Genomic DNA, 24,443 nt, shown 5'->3' with positions numbered 1-24,443 from the left:
CTGAGGCAGTGGTCTTGTTTCAAATCATGTACAGATTTTTTAATGGAACAGCTCTTTTGTATACCTGCTCCTCCCCAATTTTTACAGGACTCAACACTGAGTCCGGGGAGTGACCAAGAGAGGATAACTTGTGACCTACATCAAACTGGACTCACAAGCACTCCATTCTTTGGAAATTAGAGCTTATCGTGGCTGACTCCACTTCCCTTAGGATGAGTTCTCTTCAGAAATCTCTTTGACCCTGGTGCCAATACACTCTGTCCACTGATGGAACAGATGACCAACTCATCACCAACACAGGGCAAACATTCAGTGGACATGCCCAGACATGTCTGGAGCTCAAGGATGGAGGCAATTCAAGCGGAGAGGCTTCAACCTACGCAACAGCTGACAGTGTAAGGAATATTAACCCATCATTGCTAAATCACATAATTATTTCCATGGCAAAGTTTTAACTGTACTAGGAAAACCTCCCTAGGCAATCTTGTTCCCTGAGAGTGGATGCATAACCTCTATGTCTACTTACTTATTCAACATCTGTGGGGAAAATGTAAAATCAACTGTATAGGGTATTTTAATACCTGAGGGTGCAACAGACTGTGTGAATTGAAGATGTGTATTACTGAAGTAAATGTGCATTTTGAAATGAATTTCCAATGACATGATTATGAAAGTTTAATGGTAAATGTTATTATTCACTGGGCCCAAAACAATTTTCTATGAAAACATTTTCTCCAAATTAGAAAGGAAGCATAAGGAAAATAAAATTTGATATACAGACTGTCCCCAACTTGTAATGGTCCAACTTATGATTTTTCAACTTTATAATGGTGCTAAAGCATACACATTCAGTAGAAACTATACTTTGAATTTTGAATTGTAAACTTTTCCCAGCTAGTGATGTGTGGTGTGATACTCACCCTGATGCTGGGCAATAGCAGAGAGCCACAGCTCCGCCAGCCACACTATCCAGAGGGTAAACAACTGATAAACTTAAAACCACCATGTGCTCATACAACCACTCTGTTTTGCACCTTCAGTATAGAATCCAATAAATTACAAGAGATATTCAAAAACTTCACTATAAAATAGGCTTTGCGTTAGAAGATTTCGCCCAAATGCAGACGACTGTAAGTGTTCTGAGCACATTTAAGGTAGCTCAAGCTAAGCTATGATGTTCAGTAGATTACATGTATTAAATGTACTTTCGATTTACAATATTTTCAACTTACTATGGGTAACCCCATTATGAGATGAGAAATATCTGTATAAATATTGGTCATGTAATGTGGTTGTTCCTGTCCAGTTTGGGGAAGAAGCAGGATGGTTGGAGAAGATGCTGGTACAAGACTCCTTTGACCACTCTGAACTCAAAAGATCTAACTGACCCCAAGCACAGCTCACCAACACGCCACCTGCCTTCCTCATGGGAACCAGTCGTCTGAACACTTCAAGGGGAAAAATGGTTGCTGCTTTGCTCTCCTGTGAACATTACTGTGAACAATGCCAGTGTTGTGGGCCACAGAGTTAAAACTGGCTCCTGTCCATTGGAATTAATTCAAAAGACAAATGAGAATCAGGCCTGCAAAAAAGAAATACACTCTGGTGCTGAAGTCAGCAGTGTGTAATCCTCTTGAGTCAGGATGTAGTAACTTAATATATCAACTTTTGGAACTCTCTGATCAGATAAATTTTTATTTCAAAATGAAAAAAATAACGCACTCTTTCCATCTAGGATAACATATCTGGTTTGTTAGAGCCCCCATCCAGTGATCACACTGTGTATTTTCTCCCCCTCTTCACCACAGCACACTAGCCACACGGGAGACCTGAGGTTGCCCTGGACACAGGCTTTAACAGAGCTGGAAAAAAATCAGAGCATAGCTAGAAAGATCATAGGGATGGAAAGGCCTTCCATGAGAGAATGTCTGGTAATATCAGGTCTATAATTTAAAAAAGGAGAAGCCAGGAGGTGGGGGAGCATGACCTAAATCTATTAGACAATAAAAAATTATTCGGGATGGCCCTAAGCTCATTTTTACCAAATCCCAGAGAGTTGGAAACTGTGACTCACCAGGACTTGGGTGAAGGGAGACATGAAACAGAAGGCTAAGGATGACGCCCGGTCTCTACCCTGAGGGATGGGATTGAAGACAAAGTTTTACTCTGGCAGGGAGTTCAGAAAGAGGAACAAGTTTGGAATGGGGAAGAGGATGAGATCATTTTAGATGCACTGAGTGAAGATACTCAAGGAAGATTTGAGAGAAGATAAACAGAATGCAGGAAAAATATTAAGTCTGAATCTCAGAAAAAATAACCAGAGGCTAAAAATCTGAATCCATTAGTCATCAACACACAGCTATAGAAGAAGCCATTGACAAGCACAGCATCATCCAGAGAAGAGGAGGAGAGTTTGTCCCGTCTGGTCTGGGAACAGACTCATGGAGTCATTTTAGATTAAATAAAATATTAAACTTGCTTACCTAGTAGGCATTAAAACATATGTAAGACCTATGAACATTTAACCTCTGAGATTTTTTTAGCTCAGAGAATTTTATAAATAAATTTAAAATCTATTTGTTATACACACATACAATTTAAAAGTCCATACTTCTCATAAGAGAAGTTTGTTACTGTTACTCTCAAAAAACAAAACATAAAAAGGAAAACAGTTTAAGTAAATTTGCAAATGCCAGATGAATTATGTAATTATTGCTCCAGAGATAGTTATTTGAGGGTGACATGAAAGATAACCTCCCTATTCTCCCCTAAAACGTCCCTTGGGAACCTTGTTAAAAGTCTACACTGCCCTAGAAGACAGGACTCCTTTTCCCAGGAATCTGCCCCTGGTAAGCACTTCTCATTTAATCTATTTAAGTCCATTTGCTAGTAAATGTTTAGATATTTATGATTGAGGGAGGAGAATGATGGTTACAAGTAACAATATCATGACCAGTTACTGAGATTGAAGCATGTATCAGGCACCATTCTAGGCGCCACGAGCATTCTAATTCACAAGCCCATGAGGCAAGCATCAGCATTTCCGTTTTACAAACTTGAACCTCAGCAAAGTTGAGTGACTTGCCTCAAGGCACACTGTTGGTAGCAGAAAAGCAGAATCCAATCCCAGATCTGCCTTTCATTAAAGTCCCTGCTGTGCTCTTTGTGCTACTTCCCTAACTCATATAAGGACTGACTTTCATCATTGAATTATAAAAACAGCAAAAATAGTGTTACGATAATTAACACAATATTTGATTGAACCACATGAAACTGCCAATATTTGGCCATTTTTGACCTATAAAAATGGGAATTCCATACAGTTCAACCTTATAAAAGCATATACATTGGTATTTTTTCAGTTATTTTTCAATAAAACTGGGAAAATAATTTAAGTTTGTTGTGAAAGACAGTAATTTGTTAAACTGAAACCTTGTATATTGACTATAGGTTAACCACCAAGAGTACTGTGAAACACAAGATAATGAAACACACAGGCGTGAAATTTAAATCGTGTATAAATTAAAACATGCTTTCACCTACATGAGGGAATTAAGCAAATTTTAAATATTCTATGGAACATCATTTTGGAAAAATCACAAGGCTGAGCAATTGAAAGATACACAGAACCCTATAAGTGAGGCATAAAATATTAGAGCTAAAAGGAAACAAAAATCATTTAAATTTAACCCTTCTGTTTTACTGTGGAGGAGACTAAGGTTCAAGAAGATTATCTCAGCAGATATTAAAACTCAAGTTCCTTACTTCCAGTCCAGGGCTCTTTAAAATAGATCAGAATAACATGTTATTTGAACACAATAATGTCCTTGTGTATTGCAGCAGGCCATGGCATGTACTGCAGATGTAAGAAAATTTTCATAAGGTATCATTTTTGTCTTACAACATGATGAGGCTGCTAAAAGTAAATATAGTAAGTACGTTTCATACCCAAAAAGTAAAAACATGAGCTCTAAATTTAACAGAATTGTATTTTCTTTTTTGGCCTGTTGTTATTATGGAATAATCAGAACACTGCCTTCTTCCAAGATGGTTTTTCTAATTGCTTTTGGATATCGTTTTGCCTTTTTAAAGAGGAAGGCATTCTAAAAATAGGATGCTGTCAAAATGGTTTGAATTTCAAGAAAAAAAAACTCACACCTGTTTGCTGAGAAATATTCAGCTCAAAAGCATGACATTTAGAATATGTCTTTGGTACAAAATTAAGCTGTATATATCCACTGCTTAGAGATAGTTCAAAATACATAGCAGAAATGGGCTATCTTAATTATTTCCCTCATTTATGAGATGGTATGTTCTTCTAGCCAAACAACTATATTATTATGTGCCTGTCCTTTGCTTTATTTCTCACTAGAGCATTTTTATAGCAATGGGAAAGGGCTGACTGCCATATCATTTTCCCTATCTGGTGCTTTCCCTGAAGATTCTTTCAAAATCCACCAATCCATGAATCAATCTGAGAGTTACAGCTAAGGATTCATGATTTAAAGGAGAATAAATAACTGTTCCTGAAGGAGAGTCAAATTCACTAAAGGGATAGAAAGAAAGAGGCAACCACCAGTAGAAGAATCAATGCATCTTTTGGATGCCCTGGTAAACCCCAATTCCCTCTTAGAAATCCCTTGGAGAGGAGAAGCCCATCAGAGCTGCCTGGGCAATATCCCTTCTTTCAGTGAAAAGATTTAGAATAACTGGATGGTGAACGATGACCTAACCATCAGCCACAGGGCTTCCTAACATGGTATCTGGATAACAAGAATCACTCAAGGGTGTTTAGAACCTTGAAAAGTATCACTGCAAAAGAGAATTCATTTTCTGCACACTGAATACCATCAAGTTTCCTCTCTCAAAAGTTTATATGGATTCATTCATTCTTGCAACAAGAACTTACTGAGCACCTACCACATGCTAGGCACTATTTCAAGAGCTAAGGAGATATCAATGAACAAAACAGACAAAAATCTCTGCCCTCATGCAATTTGCTTTATACTAAGGGGGAGACAAATGATATAGTAAAATGTGTACTTTGCAGATGGTGGTAAGTGCCATGGAGAAAAATTAAGCAAGAAAAAGAAATTACATGAGATATTATATGTGCCTAGCACAGTATAAGCATTTAAAATATATTGAAGGGCTTTTCTTTCCACTAATAGAAGCTCTGAAAATTATTCCTCTGGTTTCAGGATTGGAGTTGAGAAATTACATTTCTTCTTGGGGGAGTAATAATCTTATCCCACTATTGAGTAGTGAAATAATAATAACTTTTATTTATCAAATGCCTGCTCCGTGCCAGTAACTTTACATAAAAATACGTACTTCATGTCATTCTATAAAATGGATATTCTCCTCAATTTATGACTGGGGAAAATGACAGTCTAAGAAACTCAAGATCACAGATCTTGTAATCTTATGTCAATTAGAGCTAAGATTCAAAGGTAAATATACCTGGCTCCAAAACCTACCCTGCCAGGCTCTATTCTTGTTTAGGTTTAGGGTGTCAGGAGATGACATGAGTCAAGAAGGGAAACATAACTATTGCTCCCACAGGACCACCCACCCCTGCCCACCTCCCCTACCACTAATCTCCTGCACAGAGAATATCAGTCTACATAAATATGTGTAAATTCTTGGATTTGGGGGATTCCAAAATCCAGGATGGAAACCTCTTTGGTACAAACTGCTGCAAAAATTCACTTTCAGTTGGTAATGTGGCCTTTCCATCACCATTTGAGGTTCTAGAATATCCTTGAAAAGAAGTACTTTGTTTTCTCTTCAAGCTGGTTGGCAGCACTCATTTTACTACTTCTTATTCAGGTATCTACGCATATGTATTATTTACAAAAGGATAGTGTTAAGATTTAGTATCAATGAAACATAAAAAAACATCATACCAGACAACATGATTTTTGTTGTTTTCTTAAAGAACAATTTTTTTATTAAAACAAAATAAAGGTTTACTCATCTTCACAACAAATAAACCTAATAATACTAACCAGAGCAAGGAACAAAAGGGAAAACTCTCTAAGAGAAAAATAACATGGTGAAACATGTCTCTTCTTAAGCTGGTTATGACACCTTTTTCTTGGTCCTCTGCCTCTTAGCCTAGTCATTTTCAATTTAGTCAAAATTCATATGTTTAAAAATCATGCTATCAATTTTTTATTACTAAATTAGTTAAAATCATATTATCCAATTCAACAATCTGATTCTTTATTAGTTCCCTGAGCAATCATGCCTGCTCCTGTGGTTGTTTTTATTTCTACCTTTATTTCCAGATCTGTCCTTTCTCTTCAAGCAGCTGCTCTTCTGAGACAGGTATTCTCAGTGTTCTGGAAGCTGTGTGCCATCCCTACACCAGGCTGAAGAAATGTATTGTCTCTCTGGAGCCTCCCTGTGCTGCCCACCTTCTCATCATTCCTTCCCCATTATTTTTATTTATTTTTAACTGAAAATGCAATGTAATAATAACACTAAAGGACACAAATTTTTAACTCTATTTGCACACCTGTTTCCATTTTTGCATACAGTCTTCTACCACATAAGCCCCTGCTATTTTGGTTATTTCTAGTTGATACCTCACATAGACTGCCTGCAAGAGTGAGTAATATGAGTTAGAGTCATTCACTTTTAATTCACACAAAAACAAAACAACAGATAAACACAGTGCAATATTTGAATTAACTATCAAAAGCTAAATGTAAGCAGAGTACTTCACAAGGGGAGCTAAGTGTCATCTGGTTTTAGATGGGCTATTTTTATGCTAATGTAATGGGAATAAATAGTAGCAGGGAAGATGGGGGCCTATGGGGCTGCTGGTGGGGAGGATTATGGTGGGCTTCAAGCCGTCTGTCCAGAGGATAGGAGACTGGAAGGGTAGAAACAAATGATGAGCACTAAGAATTAAAAAAGCTGAGAGACAGTGGGAAACAAAGATTTTTGAGTGGGCCAGAAAAAGTAACAGTTATTCCAGAAAACACATTTAAATCAAGGAATAAAATGAAAAGAATAGAAGATGAGGTGGCAGCTCCAGATATGCCTGGAGCTCCATCTCAGAGTACCCTGGGAACAAGGGAAGAACTAATCAGGACTGTCTACAAGCAGAGCCCAGACAACAGAGTGTTAAATTTATGACAAGCTCTCCAAGTAATATACATGTGCTTGCTTTTTGTCTTCCTAATTGGTAAAGGGTTTGTTTCTTTAGCATATGATCTTGCACATGATAGACCTTTGATGCATTTGTTGATTGTTGACTTCTGGTGAAATTACCTGAAACAGCTTGCTTTACAGTTTGTACAAGGGTGAACATGGTGGGCATTAGGATTGTTACAGGGTACAGAGTAAGGCCATGAGTCCTTGGGGCTTGATCTTTAGAGAAGATTCCATCCCTGAGATGTGACAAAAGTCCCTTATGGATCTGTCAGGTCCTTGTTACTGTCACACAGCCAAAAAAAAAAAAAAAATTACCTTTTTCCAGTGCAGCAAGCATCATCATTCATGTTAATTCTCTAGCATTTCTCTGCACATCTGTAGATTAATACAGCCACTTCTCACTGTGACATGATGGGTGAGAATGCTTCACCTACTATAAGGTCCAGGAGTCTGTTACCAGTATTTCATTATTATAAACAGTAATGGCGGATCTTGACTTATGAACATTTGCATGGCTGGAACTGCCTTGCTGGAGAAGAGTTCATTATAAGTATTGACTGTAATTCCCTTCTTAATTAAGAAAAAAAAGTGAACTCTTCCTGCAGTAATATAACCTCAAATTATAGGCCCCCAGCCTCCTGGAGAGAGAAATAGAAAAAAATTGTGCTAAAAAAATACCCAGCCAGCATAAAAATGTTGTGTAATTTAAATGAGAATTAAACAAAGAAGGTGATAAAAGTAATCAAGTAGTAAACAAAGGGCAGTATAATTAATATAAACAATGAACCAATAGGATGGTTAATTAGCTTGCTTTGCAAAGAAGATTTGATTTCTCCCCTGAAAGCAATGGTGGTGACAAATAAGTCTGACCTATCAAGTATCTTCAAGTATAATGTAAGATGTCTCTCATTGCCAATAAAAGAACTGCCACTGAATTACTGTGCATGGTGCTGAATTATCATGGACGCCTTTAAATTACCATGGATGGGGGTCTTTGCTCTGGGTTGTTTTGACAATGGTCTTTTAGTTTTTTTCAGCTCTACAATTTCTATCTGAATTATTCCAGAACAAAGTCTCAAACTTAAATACCCACAGAGCTCAGGCAGCAGCAGTGGAGGTAAATGAATGGGAGTTGTGGGGAGACCATGATGAACTGGAGAATACTGATCCATTTAAGGCAGTCAATTCTTGCCAAGTGAGCCACATCATCTAATTCTTAAAGAGAAGCTTAAAACTCAGATTTGTGTGCCAATTTTTTTATATCAAAAGTGCCATAAGGAACTGTCTAGATAACTTGCAGGGTCCAGTGCAAAATTAAAATGCAGAACCTCTTGCTCAAAAATTATTAAGAATTGCAAGATGGCAACAGCAGAGCATTAAACCAAGTATGGACCCCTCTAAGCGTGGGGCCCTGTGCCTTAGCACAGGTTTTAAGTCCAAGAAGCCTGCCTTGCAGCTATATAAAACAAGCTCAGGAATCACCCAGTTTGAGATCCTTTTCTAATGGTTCCACATTCCCAACCCATTTCCCCTTGTGGCTCAAAAGCACAACAGTTGCGAGATGGTTAGAAGGGCTTGGAGCATGTCCTAGAGCTAAAGAACAAAGAGAAACATTACTGGTCGCTTACCAGGGAAACAAAGTCTCTCTTTTGTCCTTACCAAGTCCTAAAGCCAACTAGGGGATTCAGCTGTTGACAGGTACGTGCTTGTGGAGAAATCTTCGGCCTTATTAATTCAAAATATCTAAAAGTCTGTTGCTAGAGCCAAAGTCCTATAAAAAGTGATATTCCCTGAAAAGTCTTCCCATCGTGGCCCATCTACAGATCTGGGCACATGCACTTGCCATCAAAGAGGAAAAGTCAATTTGCAAACGACTGTCACAAGTCATACATACCTCACAGATACATGAATATGCACCTGAAAAATTTCATGAAAATACAATCACAGTTTTGAATACATTAGGTATTATGATTGTTTAGACAAATGCTTTCCATTTAAAGGGATGTTTGGAAGGCATACTAGGGTTAATGAACAGGCTGCTCATAGCTGGGGGTGACTGGCACGTAACTCTACCAGCACACTGGCTGGAAAGTTCAGTTCAGAGGGCTCTCTGGACAAATCATTTTTAAGGGTGAGAAATATCTATTATAAAAACAAAAAAAAATCTCCTTAACTGATCTGTCAAATACATTTCATATTTCCATATGTCAGGTTTATGTCAATTGAGATAGACATGTATTTTTTTGTTTGATTGCAATTATATTTTTCAGAATGGCTTATACCAAAAAAATGCTAATTTCCATATTGGCTTGGTCCACACTCAGCAAGATTCTAATCCAATCCCAAAGCAGAAAATAAAACCAAAGCTATTATTCAATGCAGTGATTCTACCTCCATGCATAGACCATATATGTGTACATGCAGAGACACTGGGCTTCTCTATTAGCACATGGAATAGAAGGGAATAGAAATAGTATTACAGTGTCAGAGAGAATAAATCACTCCACTGTAAATTTACTTGCTTTTTTTTTTTTGCACTGCCCCTACCCCGCCACCCTTAGAATGTAGTGGGGAAAGAGATCTGCATCTGTCTTGTCCTATTGCTATGTTCCCTGACATTGCTTGGCACATAGTAGATACTCAATAAATAGCTGTTAAATTGAACTGAATCCACAGGATCAAAACAAATTATCACTCATTGATTCTATGCTTGGAAATAGAAGGAAATCTGAGACTTGCAGCAGGACTATCAATTTCCCTCAGTTCCACTGGCTATTTTATTTCCTACTTAGAACCTAATTCTGATATTCACTGCACCCAGTAATTCTGTTGCTTTCTGGTCAGCCTATAATTCCTGCAGCTCATGCAGACATGAACCTGGGCCTCCTTAAAGCAGGGTGGCACAAATGTTAACTTCTTCCCAGAACCTAGAAATGGCTAAGATCTCTGTGGAATAATATTTCTAAGTATTCACCATACCGGAATCAATATCAGTGTGCTGTCAGTGTGTGCATTAGCCCCACAGTCAAACAAAGAACAGCCTTTACAGCCCAGTAAATGATGCTGGGCGTGGAGAGCTGGGGAAGGGCAAGATGATGCAGAGATGACTGTATCAGTTCTCCTCAAATACAAGGCTTCCAGGATGTTGCACAAGACCATATTCTTCTACTTTGTCAGAAATAGGCAGCATTTAAATTCAGCTACTAATACTTTCAGCAAAATAACTCTTTTATCTTCTTGACCCAAGAGATGGATTCAAAATACCCCTTCCCGGCTGTGACAGAAGTTTCCTCTTCTATTTCTTTCTGGGTGTTAACAGGGAATGGAAATGTCTTAAAGTTGGCAGGGCACTACAAATGTAGCTGATAAGACAGGTATGACAAACTTGAATCATCACTGAGTCAGGTAAGACCTGTTTTTAGGACAACTCCATCATGCCCATGCTTATCCATGTAGCATTTCCCATTCGCAGATCCTGCTAGAAAGATATGTCAGGCAAGGGCAGTGGCAAAGACTTTGAGCGTCAATTCTGCATTACTTAAATCTCTAAGATCAGAGTGGGATCTGACCAAGATTCATGCTCATCCCTGCAGTAAAACTGATCTTAGTGTTGTAAATGAGATTTCATTCTACACATGAAATCTGATTTTCCAACTAGAATGGGGTCAGGGGGAGATAAGTGTGATAGAGTAAAGATGACTGCTCTTATGTTATACACAGTTAGGATGCCATAAAACTTAGATGACTGTGGGTAAGTAGGTGGGCATCACATTCAAATTACATTAGTTTGGAATCCTGGCCCAACCACTAATTAACTATATGACCTTAGCCAAATTTGATAACCTGGCTAAGACCTGATTTCTGCAAAATGTGAATAATAACACCTAATCCTATAAAATGAAATTGTTACTCTCTACCTCCTGATGTCATAATAAAGGCTAAATAAAATATATACAATGTGTAGTCCAGTGCCTGATACATAATAAGAACTGAATAAATGAAATAAATGATAGTTGTGGGTGTTACAATTTTTCTTTATCATCCTATCATGGCCTAGTTATCCACAAGAATTAACTTCCTTGTAACTCTATAATTCAGTGAAAGAGAGCCACAACCAAAAGCACGGAGGAGGCTAGCTTCTTGTGAGGCTTCTGTGGTCTAAACTTGGCCACACAGTAAATATGGTCTTGATGATCTTTCACTCATCACTGTGAAACTAAATTCTTTAAATTCTAGAAAGTTTCAGAGAAATGCCACAAAATGCAGCCACAGAGCAATCTCTCCCCTTCCCCCATACACACCCCACCCCATCCACCCCTTGGGGATATATTAAAACTAAGACAACTGAAACAGCCTCAGCCAGTAATTAAGACACACAGCTAATCAGAGAGCAGCACTGGCTGTGGCCCTTGGCAGAGTAGCCCAGCACCCAGGATGGTAGCTCCCATTACTAGGGCTTTGTTCTCCTGGAGTGAAAAGAGCACAAAAGCCTAAAGTTGGGGGTCTGCAATCGCATTCTGAACATCTGTAGGGGCGAGGAGAGATCACAGGCTCCTCTAAACTGCAAGGATGTCCTACCAGACAACTGCGTCAGCCCACACCCACCAGCGCCTTCCCCACCCTCCAAGCATGACTCCACTTTTTCTAACATTGCCCTTAAGGATTCTGGCTTCTGTGACTTCCAGTAATTGTACAAATCACCCATGATGAAGCAGCTGAGAGCACTGTTAGACAAAAGAGACAAAAATTAAGCAAATAGGAAACTCATTAAAATGCTGCCTATGGTTATTTTTATTCCTAGCAATTCATGTTACCGACCAGGTCTTTCTTCAGAGCTTTTCCTTGGAAAGTAATACTTTAAACGAATTCCAATGGGCACCTAGTGATTTTCTCCAGACCCATAATCCAGCCACTAGACACACTTTCCCCTCCCCCATACCATCCAGCACTCCTCCCTGTCACCTTACAGCTACTGACTTAGCTGTGTTCACACCCAGAGGTCCCAGCAGAGCTTTCTGTTCACATTATACAACATAAAAAAGCAGGCAATGAACAACCCATGCTCCTAAGTGCTTGCGATAAAGCCAGGCTGAGCTGACCTCTCCCATCCCATACAGCTGCATATCAGCCACATAAGCCTAAAGGACCAAGAGCAGCATGTGTGTGATGGGTATAAACAAACTAATTAAAATCCAAGGTCTTTCATTCCAGCTAGTGCCTAATGGGACCAATATGCTCAACTCTGCGAAAAAAAAAAAAAAAGAAAAGAAAAGAAAAAAATCACTCCAAGCTGGCAAGAGGTATTGCTTTTCCTGTTTCCTGTAATACATTTCTTTTAGGCTCAATAAACAGCCTGAAAGAAGAGGAACTCAAAGACTGCCATTCTCTCCTGTGAGACTTTTCAAGTAAAAACTATCAGCTTGGCAGCACTGAGCCAAAAGACCACTCCCTGATTCCAAGTGGACATATTGATCAATTGAACTGACATGTGCCTCCTTTCTCTTCCTTAGTAGCAATCAGCTGCACCGGGAAAATCTGTTTCCCAACACAAAAGGCAACTCACTGCTCCTTATCAGATACTGTCAGGTCATATTTTTCAGAAAAAAATAATAATAATAATAATGAAGAGGTCTAAAGACAGAGCTAGGAGTTTAAAAAAGCATGATACATGGAGTTTCAGAATTGAGTTGAGGTTATGACTGAGCCCAGAGATCAGTATTTGCCACAATCACTGAGGACTCTGCTATTTATTCATCTTATCAGATTCCGGTTAAAGTTAAGCAAGAGGTAGCAACACCACTGCCACTTCCAGAGGCCTCCTCAGTGTTACCCTTCACTGCAACTGCCGCAGAGAGGAGACTTGTTACAAGTCAGCCTGCAAATAACTCCAGCTATTTTGGAGGCTAGCTAGAGATGGAAAAATATCGTGGCAGTCTTTCAACTAACTATGAAGGACATGGGTTGAAGGACTACCATCTAAATCAAAAGGCTCAAATGATTTCACTTGGTTTGGGTCTTAATGTTTTTATTAAATTCTCTATCTTGAACATGCAAGAGATCTTCTTTCACATCAGGGTTATGTCAGATGCTTATTCAGCATTCATTCCTTGCTATGAAGAAACTGAAACCCAACCGAGGTAAATACTGAATTTCATGCTGTAAATCACTTAATATTTTATAAATCACAAGAGCAAATAGGGGACCAATTAGCTCTGCCCCATAAAAAAGAAATATATATCCTTATAATGTCTAAATACTGTGAATTGCTCAATACAGAGTCTATTTGGGGTTTTGCAATAGAAAAATATCTTATGTTTATGAAAAATTCCACGAGAACACTAAAAATACTAGGTAGAGATCGAACAAGAATAATTCTACATTTTGATTCCTGTATGACTCTTACAGGCCTTTGTCTTAACCCAGCAGCAGCTTGAAAACAGATTTAGGTAAAACAGCCCTTCTTTCCCTAGTCCATTTTAAGCAGACAACATCCCCCCATCTCCGCCTCAGCAGACACAGACTAACCAAGAAAACAGCCGTGCAATTAAGGCCCAGACATTTAACACTCACCATCTCCTGCTCCCACCGTCTTCTTTTGATGTTTACAGCACATCTGTAGGATGCAATACTAGGAGATGCCTTGTTTGACCTGCTGCATGATGCTGTGACATCAGTTCAGATGATGCAGCTCATTATGGGAAAGACTGCTGTTGCTATGGTAACTGGGATGTGCTAGGAATCCTTGCTGCATTTCCAGTGGAGGCTGAGACAATACGGAAGCCCTGTAAGAAACAGACGATATGCAAAATTTAGACCAGAGGAAGAGGATCCCTCATTGGACTAAAATCCATAGGTTTAAAAGGGATTTCCCTGAAGTCACTTTGGAAAAAAATAAAAACTACCTCCTAATTGTTGTTCCACACTTAGAAAAGGAGGCTGGGGGATCAGATTTAGTACTAAACAAATAAAAATTCAAATGTACAATGTTTCTCTGTGAGGCAATTTGATCACTTTTTCCCCCTCTGGAAAGCATTACAATACCTTTTTTAAAAATTATTGAAAAGAATTTTTTTCATTTGTCAAAGACCAAAAGAACAAAGCAAGCAACAGAAAAAAAAAATTAAAAACGGAATATAAACAACTGAGAAAGCGACTCTAATTCTAAAGTAAATAGCCTTTCATTCTCAGAATATGGGCAAACTCCCACCAACGAAGTCTGCCCTAATCATTTCCCCTGATGGACACCAGCCTACAGAACCTTCTCATGCACAGTAGCCCCAGATCTCATTAGGCCCACGGAAGGAGGTTTAGAATCTAGGCGACACATCACATCACTTTCAACTTCTAGAGAACACCTACCACTCTTTTCTGGGACCAAACCTGGTGGTTGGAACAAATGGCAGACCTGCTAGGAACTTCCTGAATCACTGGCATTCCAAACATTAGGGTTCTGTTTTCCTCTCTATGGGACAATAAGACACACAGGAGGAAAATACTCACAGCCCTCCCAGAACAAAAGCTGAAACTGTGTGAAAAGCCACATTTAAACAGACCCAGTGAGGTATTTCTCCAGTTCGTGAAAGAAAAGCAAATCTAAAGCAATCATTTCTTTCCAGCCCTGAGCAGAAACAAACATATCATGTGAACTGAGGAGAAGGAAAAATGGAAAAATCAGCCATCTCTTGCATATTTAATGGATAGAGAGAAAATCAAGCTGACCTACATCTACTCTATCCTCACAACTCTGGAGAAGAACAAGATTCTAAAACTCCAAAACTGAATGAGACAATTACATTGTCACCTCCTACTTGAGATTTTCAATGCCACTGTTAACCAACAGTGGGGAGTGGTGGGGAGGTGTATGGAGTGGCAGAAGGAATTAAGGCAGTGGCTCAGTAAATAGGGGCTGATAAAATGCCAGAGAGGTGCCAAGATCCTAGCAGGGTGTACTATCAGCCAGGCACAGAGCATCCTTTCTCTGGATGGAAAGCCAGAATTGTTCTTGCTTCACCTAATGAGGAATTGGGAGACCAAGAGCAAAAGGTGAAGCTGCCTGCCCAAATCAGCCATGCTCTCAGTCATGGCAGAGCCTGATTCTCACTCCTTTTCTTAGACCACACCAAGGGAAGTAACAGGCAGCCACTGTAGTGCCAATAGTATTGATTTGGCATTAAGGAAACCCAAATGTTAATGCCAGTTCCTCCAGTGAGCATCTGTGTAATATCAGGTCAATCAGTTAACCTCTCTGAGACTCAAGGTTTTCATCTGCAGAGATGATGGATTTAGCTAATAACCATGGTTTGCAAGTTTTTTGGTTAGTAGTGGAACCCATTCTTCTAACATTATAGACCAAAGCTGGGCGTCTCTGGTTGAAAGGGGGTAAGAAGCCCAGAGCCAAGGCTGATGAGCCCTTCACAACATCATCCCCCATCTAATCTGCTATAATCTGACCCCTGAAGTCACCTCTGATAAACTCCTCAACCTCTGAGGAAGATGGAGTGAAAATCATGGGTCTACAACAATATTATCAGCTTTTCCATAGCTGAAATCCATGGTTCTACAAAACGGAGAGAGCAGGGTGGCATCAGGGGTTCCAGACTTAAATATGACTTCTCAGTATGAGAAGAATCTTATCAGTCTCCCTTGCCAGAAGCAAGTCATTTGTTTGGTTGGAAGAGATGGATGTCTCATCAACTCGAAGGCCAAGTTAGACTTTTAACAACCCGAAGTTGCTAAATAACTGGTCCCCAAAATGGCGTGGACTGGCTTAAAAGTGGACCCATAAAGCAGTAGCATGTCACCAAGTGTTTTCTTATCTTATGAATGGGCCTATAGTAGCTCACCATGAACTTTTCAATGGCCTTTCTCACTGCCTTCACATCCTCAACTTGTAGTGTTGTTTTGAGGATTGCAGGCAATAATGTATATAAAAGTACCACAGAAACATTGAACCTTATTAATATTTTCATTAACAGCCCATTCACCCCAATCAGGGGAAGCTCTTTAGCTCTCATCTGTAGGTCCAGCAAGATTCTGAACTCTGGAATAAGATGGTTAGGAAATGGCTTACAAAGTCTGCACAGCTACCAAAGAGTATTTACTTCTCACCACTCACTTCAAATGAGGTCAAGGAAGGTAACAGACAAGGGGTCTTCCCAGAGGACAGAGCCAGGGCCATGGACAGAATGGATAAATAGCTCCTCTTGGAGAACAGAGTCAGGGCCAGACCAAGGGAATTCTCCTGCCTCCAGGGAGACATTTTTACTAACCAAGGATCTTTTTTACCTTAACCAGTGTTATCTGGAAATATTGTCGACATTTTATAATTTTCAGGTTTCCAGAAGAACAGAGTAACAGAGTTAAGCAAAGGTCGAATTCTCATGCAGAAGGAAAAAGGGTTTAATTAATCCTTCACTGACAATGCCCAATTCTGCATTTCTGGCTTCAAAATTGACCTTCGTTCACAAAGTATACAAGTATTCAAGTGCTCTAGTCACAGGCCTATATGGCCATGTACCATGGAAGCTGTAGATACTGCTTTAATCAGTACAGTATACCTTCTGAGAATATTTGGTGGCAAAAAATATTTGGACACCAAATTACAGGGGGCATATGTGGCTCTTATTGTTGTTGAAGCACAGCATCCCTTCTACTTTTTTCAGATATCCATACAAAGCAGATATTATTACCTGAAAATTATTCATCACTGGTGATCAGAATAAAATTTGCAACCATAATATTAATATATAAGCTCAGTTATTATTGTTGCTTCCTGATGTTTGGATTTATTATTCCCTCTCAGACATCACCTCTTCCACATTCTAACTTATTTGCTTTGGGTGGGACTCCAACCAAGGAATGCAGAATGCCACTCAGTCTTAAGCCAATCAGCTTTTTATATCCTCCGGATGTACAGAATTTAGTTCAGAGATGGTAAGGGACCCCACTGAAGCCAATGAGATGCAATGAGACATCGTAAAGAAATCACTGTTGGCCGCTGATTTGGAGAGGATGTCAAATCTAAAGCTGACCATCCATTTGCCATTCAGGAGTGAAGAACCTGTCTAAGAATAAAGTCAACAGGGGGAGAGCAGAGCTGAACTGAGAGATAAGAAACTGAGTTCTAGTGACACAGCTGGAGCCAGAAATCAGCCCTTCTCTGGCTCTGTAGGTTATAAGAACCAAAAAGCCCCTTTTTCTGCTTCAGCCCATTCATTTAGGGATTTCAGTCACAGTAAACAGAGCCCTAACTGACTCAGTCATCAGAGAAATTGTCTAAGGTATAACTGGGCACCATTGGCATGAAGAGTCCTTGGAAAGAAAAAAAGAAGCTTGAGTTCTGGAGGGGTTCATGGGCCTCAGCAATGAGACCCCTCAAAGGACTAGGGTCAAGGCCAGAGCTGGCAAGACCTCCACACAAGATGCAAGGTGTTATCATCTCTTCTGCTGGACATTCCTGGATTTGACAGTGACCTCACACTCCAGTCAGCTTGAGCCCCATTCCTCTGTCCTTTCTCAGGCAAAATTCCCATCAGCAAAGGCCAAAAAGCCTCCAAAAGCCCAGGGAAGGATGGATTTGATCCTGAATGAAAACCTAGATTTGGAGCCTGAAGCAAACCTTGGGGTGATTTTTTCCAAAGAAACTGGCCTCAACATGTTCAGAGATTTCTGTCATCTTCTAAATTTAAGATTTTCTCATGCCTGACTTTAGAGTTATAATACAGTTTGCTGCTTCATTAGATTTAACTCCAAACACAAATATGTGACATGAAACCAAGTGGCTTTAATGTGCTGGTAGAAGTCCAGTTGTGCTGTGTTATACAGAGGAAGGAAAACATTCAGGACCAACATATGAAGCAGGGGTTTATGAGCTGTTTAAACTCTGCAATGGAATTTCTGGGGCTTTCCTGTTTTGATATTTAATTTTTTATAGGTCTTAATCTTATCTACTCAAGTACACAGCTCTTTAGGGTACTAACAATGTCCTGTGCTACTTTTGATTTCCCCACAACCTTTAGCACACTCTTAGACATAGGTAATCCCCTAACAAGTCCTTCTTAATTCTTAATTTCTTTTTTGTTCAAGTAACATTGTTTCCATTCCAGGCAAAGAAAAATTTCCTAGCAGCTTTCTCCTTATCACTCCAGAGTTTGAAATGTTATAAGATTTTACTAAGGCCTAATCTTTTTCCCTTCCATTACTAACTAAAATAACAAAAATCAATTTGCTACTGAGAAGATATGGCCAAAAATGATGAAGCAAGTCAGCAAACAAACACAGCAAACAAACATCCACCATGTGTCATCAGAGACAGAGGAAGTAGTGGTCATGATACCTATTTCAAGTTATTTACAACTGAGTCTTTTAACTACCATAGCATTTTCAGCTCACAGTCTTTTAAACTAGATCCCTCACCTTACCTGAGAAAAATTATGAATAAAATAACTAACCCTCATTTATAGATATTCTCTCAGCATAAGCATAATACATTCTAGAAAGATGGAATCTTCCAAGATAACTTTAATTAGAAAAAGTGATTCCTTTTCCTATGGAAAAGAAACAAATTACATCATACCTTCATATGGAAAATTCCTACAGTAAATGCTACACTTAAGGGTTCACTATAACAAAGTCACAGGCAGCTCTGACAAGAGATTTGTTTACAAGGTATTAACATATGTTTAGTGAATAATCCAATTCAATAAATGTACTCTTATAATTTTACTCTATATAAGGTACAGAGTCACACACCATTGGTAAAGTAATCTTCATTTGCTAGGGTGCTAGGAAACAAATGAGAGAACTGAAATCTTGCAACCTATTACAAGCATCAACTGGTTTTACCTCTCGCTGAGTCCTTACATCAGCCTGCCTTATATTCCATTAACTGGATGCATATCTGTTATTGAAACAACTTTAACCATCTTCAGGGCAAAGACTATGTCTTACAGAGCAGAGTAGGTTGTGTAGCAAACACTTGTGTACACTGCCTATTAAATGCTTCTTTACCTGAGTTTATCAAGTTCAGAGCCTTAATCCTGGCCAGCTAAAGACATGCAATCAAAAACTCCCAAACCACCAGTCAAACATAAATGTATACGTACATAAACACGTACACATACACACACAGACTTTAAAACACAGGTGAGAATGAATTTTTGCACATAAAGCCATTATTTCCCTCTTACACTAGCAAATGATTCATTTTACTTCTAAATTTCCTAATTTACTGCTGGTCTAAATATTCTATCAATGTACTTATTAGGAAAACATTTCACCATAGCACAAAATATTATTGCTTCATGGAATTCTTTTGAAAAGGATTACACAGACACAAACATAAAAGTAAATCGAAAATATTCACAAGTATGCATGTCACAAAAAGAACATACACCATAAAATATATACTGAGATATCACACAAAACAATAAAATTAAGTAATAAAAGCACTGCTTTACCTAGCTGTTTATAGTGCTTACTCAGTGCTATGGACTGAATATGTGCGCCCCCTCAGAATTCATATGTTGAAATCCTAATCTCCAAGGTAATGGCATTAGAACATGGAGCTTTTCAGAAGTGACAAGGTCTTGAAGGTGGATCACCCATAAATGGGATTAGTGCCTTTACAAAAGAGGCCCAAGAAAGCCACCTTGATTCCTTTCACCATGTGCAGACAAAGCGAAGACACACTGCCTATGAACTAGGAAGTGGGTTCTCACCAGACACTGAATCTTCCAGTCCCTTGATCTTGGACTTTCCAGACTCTACAACTGTGAAAAATAAATGCCTTTTTAAAATAAGCCTAGTCTATGGTATTTCTGTTATAGCAGCCCAAACAGATTAAGACCTCAGCCCCTCAAAAATAAGTTGTGTTTCTACATACTTACAATAAAAAGAAAGAAATTAAGAAAACAATGCCATTTACAATAGAATCATAAAGGATAAAATACTTAAGAGTAAATTTAACCCAAGAAGATGAGAGATAAGTACAGTGAAAATTATAACACACTGCTGAAAGAAATTTAAAAAGACACATATAAATGGAATGATAGCCCATGTTCATGGATTAAAATAAATAATAGTGTTAAAATGTCTCTACTACCCAAAGCAATCTTCAGATTCAAATTAATCCCTATCAAAATTCCAATGTATTTTTTTTACAGGAATAAAAAAAGCAATCCTAAAATTTGTCTGGAACCACAAAAAAACACAAATAACTAAAACATTCTTAAGCAGGAAGAGTAAGGCTGGAAGCACCACATTTCCTGATTTCAAACTGTCTTACAAAGCTATAGTAAGCAAAACAATGTGGTATTGGCATAAAAATAAACACATATATCATTGGAACAGGATACAGAACCCAGAAATAAACGCATGCATATATGGTCAACTAACTTTCAACAAAGGCATCAAGAATACAAAATGGGAAAAGACAGCCTCTTCAATAAATGGTGCTGGGAAAACTGGATATCCACATGCAAAAGAATGAAACTGGGCCCTTATCTTACACCATACACAAAAATAAACTCAAAACAGATTAATGACTCAAGGAAAAGATCTCAAACCATAAAATTCTCAGAAAAACATAGGAGAAAAGCTCCTTGCTATTGGTCTTGGCAATAATTCTTTGGATACAACATCAAAAGCACAGACAATAAAAGCAAAAATAAACAAATGGGACTATATCAACCTAAAAAGTTTCTGCATAGCAAAGGAAACAATCAAGAAAGGAGAAAATATTTGTAAACCACCTATCCAATAAAGGGTTAATATCCATAATAGATAAGAAACTCTTACAACTCAATATCAAAAAAGCTAATAATCCAATTTACAAATGGGCAAAAGACCTGACTAGACACTTTTCCAAAGAAGACATACAAATGGCCAAAAGGTATATGAAAAGATGTTCAACGTCACTAATCAGGGAAAAGCAAATCAAAACCACAATGAGCTATCACTTCACACCTGCTGGGATGTCTATTATCAAAAAGACAATAAATAACAAATACTGTCGAGGATGTGGAGAAAAGGAAGCCCTTTATACACCATCGGTGGGAATGTAAACTGGTACTGCCACTATGGAGAACAGTATGGAGGCTTCTCAAAAAATTATGGGATCCAGCAATCCCACTTCTGGGTATATATCCAAAGGAAATTAAGTCACTATCTCAAAGAGATATCTGTTCTCCCATGTTCACTGCAGCATTACTCACAATAGCCAAAATATAGAAACAAACTAAATGTCCATCAACAGATGAATAGATGAAGAAAATGTGGAAGACATATACAATCTGTGGAAGATGTATATATAGAAAGGTATCTTCTACATTTTATATGAGATTTATATCATACTATGTATAATATTATTCTATTACATATGTGCATGTGTATAATATTATTCAACCATAAAAAAAGAAGGAAATTCTGCCATTTGTAACAATCACATTAAGTGAAAAAAGCCAGAGAAAGACAAATATCGTATGGAATCACTTATATATGGAATCTAAAAAAAAAAAAAGTCAAACTCATAGAAATAGAGAATAGAATAGTTGCCAGGGTCTTGGGGAAGATGTTGGTCAAAGGGTACAAACTTTCAGTTATAAGACGAGTAAGTTCTGAGGATATAATATACAGTTTGTGGATTATAGTTAATAATTCTGTACTGTATATTTGAAATCTGCTAAGAGTGTAGATCTTAAGCATTCTCACAAAAAACAACAACAACAACAAAAAAAAACTAGTAACCATGCGAAGTGATAGATGTGTTAATTAAGCTGATTGTTGTAATCGTTTTGCAAGGTATATATACATATACCAATTCATCACATTATACACAATAAATATATTATAATTTTATCTCTCAATCATACCTCAAAAAAGCTGAGGAGGGAGGAGAAAATAACAACAATAACAAAAAAGACACCCAGATCTTTTATGGAATTTAGCCTAGTGTTTCCAAACTAATACAAGATTAAAATATATCAGGACCTATTTCAGTTGGTGTCCTGGCCCTTGGCTTAATGTCTTAAAACACCCAAGAAATGCGGCATAACTATAGACAGTACCTGCTGTGATTAGTCAGCACTTTGATAACGTGTTGTAGAGGTTTTAAAATGTTAGTGATGTGCTCTAGAATATCACTAATAGTACATGCGATGAGCTAGACTGAAGAAAAAAGATGATGTTCCAAGATAAAAATGGGCCAGCACCATTTATCTAGGTGGGACTCCAAGTGGTAATTTAAAGAAGTAAATAGCATCCCCCGATACACAAAGTGGCGCCATTCTGAGCACAGCTTCTGATGCTGTGTGGGCTCCCAGGTACTGGTGGGTTTTGAAATCAGCATTGGAAATCTTCTGCAGGAGACAGCCTTTGAGTAACTGTCACACAGAAAGTGAGATTTGAGGAGAGTCTAAGTCCCACCCACCCATGATCTCCCTCACCAACCTGCTCTGGTTCCTAAATTACCTCAGAATCCACTCCACTCAGTTGGAAGCTAATGAATGTTTCAGAGGAGAGGCATCACCATCTGCCATCCACAGCCATTGATACCTGCAAGGCGGTGCAGGCTGTGGGACAGGCACTAAGTAGACTAATGGAAAGACAAATAGGTTGAAGCCCCACCACTAACAAGCCATGGGAAACCAGACAAGGCATCAACCTCTCTCAGATACCTCATCTGTAAAATGAGGAAGAACTGCTCTGCTTACCTAACATTGCTATGAGAGTCTAAGAAGTAAAATGCAGTATTTGTAAGTGTGGTAATAAAGAGGGAAAGGAGGAAATGGATAAAAGGGAAGAGAAAAAGAAAACATTGGAAAGGAAAAGAGAAGGAAGAAAAATAGGAAAAGAAAGAAGGAGAGAGGTAAGTAAAAGACAGAGGAATAAAGAGGAGAAAAAGGAGCAGAGAAAAGGGAGGGAGGAAGGAAAAGAGCAACAGAAATGAGGGAAAGCGGAAGGAGAGAAGCAAACCGAAGGGGAAAGGGGCAAAGAGGAAGAAAAGGCAGTGAAGGAAGGTAGGCTTTGGAACCTGGTTCTTCCAGGTTCTGTTCTCTTCTAAGTGCATGTCCTTGGGCATAGCATTTATCTGAGCCTCACATTTTTCCACTGGGAAATGGGAATAATAACTCTGCCTTTCAATGTTATTAGAAAGATTATCCATTCATCTTTTCAACGAATATTTATTGAGCACTATTAGGTGCTTGGCATGAATCAGTCAACAAACAGACCAGGATCTCTGTCCTTTGGGAGCTCATATTTGAGTATGAATTGACATATCCAGCATGGTACCTGACAAATACCAGATACTAAGTAGCTGTTAGTTAATATTTTCATTGTTACTAATAAACTGTAAGATGTTATAAAATGTAAAATATTACTATTAACCCAAAGTAATCATATTAGCCAGATTCCATTTCTATGAAGAAGTTGAACTTAGAAAAGGTAAACTTTGATGAGGAAGGGAAGAAAATTCTGGCAACCAGATGATACCAAGGAGAGAGACTGAGGTGGAACCCCTGTGTCCCCAGGATGCACCACCTTGCATCATCAGTAGTAGAAAACTACTCTTCAATCAAAAACACCCACTGTGGACTGTTAAATGAAGAGAAAAAAAAACTACTATAACATTTGAGACATTACATGTATTTTTCAAAGCCCCCCAGATTATTCTAATGATCAGTGAGGACTGAGAACCACTGAACTAAGTAATTCATATGTGAATAATTGAGAGTAACTTTGTTGCACTACGTGAAGTCTAAGTATATATTTAATGTGCATGAAGAATCACTACACACTTCTTGTGGCTAGAAGAAGAACTTCTGAGTCTCTACTAAGGGTGACACATTTGTACTGACCCACACTCTCCTTGCTCACTTGACTTACAGAAGGTGAGGGGGAGTGCACAAGGGATAACAGAAGCAGGATGAAAGGATTTCAAATGTGCCTTAAAGAGGGCTCAGTCTCGGGGTTGAGGGGGATGAGGAGCCACTCAGAATTTAAACTAGGAAAAGGCATATTATAAATGCTATCCTTCTAACAGGGTTTTACCTGGAGTTCCTGGGAATGAGCTCTTCTATTAATCTCTAAATTGGTATAGCTCTCCCATTTTTTATTGTATCGAAAAGCTATCTTTTAAAAATACACTCCCAGCTTAAATTATTAAGGAGGTATAGATAGAGAAAAGGTATATAGAGTAAAGCATTCAAATATTTTAGTCAAATGTGAGTTGCTTTTTGAGAAATAAGGAAGAATAAAGGAGAAAAAATATAATTATT

At 38.4% G+C, this 24,443-nt stretch overlaps 1 protein-coding gene across 2 annotated transcripts in view; it reads right to left on the bottom strand.

Annotated features, from left to right (window-relative positions):
• Positions 1-24,443, bottom strand: part of AKAP6 (A-kinase anchoring protein 6) — a 491,494-nt gene that overhangs the window by 407,745 nt on the left and 59,306 nt on the right. For both annotated transcript variants that reach the window (XM_031453560.2, XM_064485883.1), the window contains exon 2: positions 13,738-13,949. The gene's annotated coding sequence lies outside the window, so the exon portion shown is untranslated. The remainder of the gene's footprint in view (positions 1-13,737; positions 13,950-24,443) is intronic.

The sequence above is a fragment of the Camelus dromedarius genome, chromosome 5 (assembly GCF_036321535.1).
Source record: "Camelus dromedarius isolate mCamDro1 chromosome 5, mCamDro1.pat, whole genome shotgun sequence".
In the NCBI taxonomy this organism is placed as follows: Eukaryota; Metazoa; Chordata; class Mammalia; order Artiodactyla; family Camelidae; genus Camelus; species Camelus dromedarius.
This window is presented reverse-complemented; position numbering and strand designations above follow the sequence as displayed.